A 2,412-nucleotide genomic window follows, 5' to 3' on the forward strand; every position below is an offset into this window, starting at 1 on the left:
CTGCCTCTGTTCCTCCTCTCTCTCTCTCTCTTATCTACCGCCCTCCTTCTCGCTTTCTTCTTCTCCTATCTCTTCTTCCTGCTGGTTCTCTTTCTTTTCTTTTATTCTTCATCATTTTCTTTCTTCTGTTCCTCCTCCTCCTCTTCTTTCTGCCTCTGTTCTTTGTCTTATCTACTGCCTTCCTCCTTCTCTCTTTCTTCTTCTCCTTTCTCTTCTTTTTTCTGCTTCCCTTTTTCTCATTTATCACACTCCTTTTATTCTTCATCATCTTCTTCCTTCCCTCCTCCTCCTCCTCCTCTTTCTGCCTCTGTTCCTCCTTTTTCTCTTATCTACCGCCCTCCTCGTTTTCTTTTTCTCTTCTTACCTGCTGCTTCTCTTTCTCTTATTTATCTCCCTTGTTTTATTCTTCATTATCTTCCTTCTCCTTCTCCTCTTTCTCTTATTCATGTCCCCTACTTTTATTCTTCATCTTCCTATATCTCCGTCTCTGTCTCTGCCCCTTCCTCTTTTCCTTCTTCTTCCTGCTCTTACTTCTCTTCCCTTTTTGTCATTTAATTCTTCCTCCTTTTCTCCTCTTTCTCCTTTTCGTCACTAGTTCTGTTCATCTTTCTCTTACATTCTCTTATCTTTCTCTATCTTCAACTACTTCTCTTCCTCTTCCTCCTCCTCCTCCTTCCTTCTCCTCCTCTATTCCAATTCCTGCTACTGATATTATTACTTCCATACCCTTGTTCCTTTCTCTGTTTCTCTGTTCGTTTACTAAGTTTCTTACGTCCCTCGCCTTGCTGTCTCTCTCTCTCTCTCTCTCTCTCTCTCTCTCTCTCTCTCTCTCTCTCTGCGTAATACCTCCGTTACATTCAAAATTCTTTAATTGAAGCTCTATCGGTTTTTAAGAGTGTTTTTACGGTTCTAATGACAGATTAATAAGAGTTATACATTATTTAGAGGAGAAACAGTCCTAATATATCGGCTCATAATTTCTGTGGCCTTTGAAAATGGTCGTGGTGAAAGAAAAAGGCGTTTCTGAATATGGGCATTTGTTTTGTACCATTCTCTAGTTCATTCCTGTGTCATCGTCTCTCTCTCTCTCTACTGGTAAGGGTTTCAAAGTGGCCAGCGTCGGGGAATTACCTGCCGCTCAGAAGACAGGCTACACGCTACACCTGGTGGAAATTAATGCAAACACAGATGGGGGGACAGTCGCTCTTCATCAGCCAAATAAAGTCTCTTCTCTCCCGGCTGACTAATATAATGAGCCTTTGTGTGTGTGTGTGTGTGTGTGTGTGTGTGTGTGTGTGTGTGTGTGTGTGTGTGTGTGTGTGTTTCTATGGATCTTATTACATGTATTTTTTCATCTCTTCCTTTTGCTTTTTTGATAGTTGACTAGAAGGAAACAATTTTCTTATTTTTTCTCTTCTGTTCTTTTCTTATCCATTTCCATTTCTGAGATATTGAAACAAAGCTCTGACAAAATACTATAGATTTCCACACTAGAAAAGAGAAAGAAGAAAATATTAACGGATCTCTCTCTCTCTCTCTCTCTCTCTCTCTCTCTGTTACTTTCTTATCTATTTCCAACGGTGAGATATTGACAAAACATTGAGGAAACAGTCATCTCACCTGTTATCACAAAGAGAGAGAGAGAGAGAGAGAGAGAGAGAGAGAGAGAGAGAGAGAGAGAGAGAGAAAAAACTTGGCTTCTCCTACTCGTTTTCTGACTGATCGTTACTTTTCCCTCCCTTTTTGTCCCCCGCGTGAGGAAGTGGTGTACTGTCACAACACTCTTAATGGATGTCCTGTTTTCTAATCTCCCTCTGTTATTCCCCCACGGTTATACTTTCTGCAAACTGTTCAGGTCCTTCCCTGCCGGTGGGGCCGAAGGGGAAGGAGAAGGGGAGGGATTGGAAAGGCATGGGAGGAAGAGACCTTTACTTTTCTCCACTAACTGTATTACCCTCCCTTTATCCTCCTTTCTTTTTCCTCCAGTTCCCTTCATCTTCCTACTAGTGAACCTCCTAATGCCTGTTTTAAGTTACTGTCAATCCACACTAATTTCTTCTGCTTGTTTGTCATATTTTCATTTTCTTATGTCTGTTCATTTCGTTTTTTTGTTTCTCTTGTAACCCAACATGCTATTGTTCCTAATTTGATATTAATCTCTACCTGCTTTACACGCCATATAACTTGGCTGTTGTAGGATAAAATTTTTCAATCAATCAATTAATCAAATGGTCAATCAATCTATTTTTGCAGTCTTTTTTTTTTCTCTTTCGTCTTAATAGATTTCTTTCTTCTAATTTTTATTCAGTCTAGATCTTGTAGTTCCATCCTCTTTCACTCTTTCGTCAACTGTGCATAGCTTTCTCACAATCCTTATCCATATCTCTGATCTTTTCCTGCCTCTTGAAATCT

Source organism: Portunus trituberculatus, chromosome 42, assembly GCF_017591435.1.
Source record: "Portunus trituberculatus isolate SZX2019 chromosome 42, ASM1759143v1, whole genome shotgun sequence".
Taxonomy (NCBI): Eukaryota; Metazoa; Arthropoda; class Malacostraca; order Decapoda; family Portunidae; genus Portunus; species Portunus trituberculatus.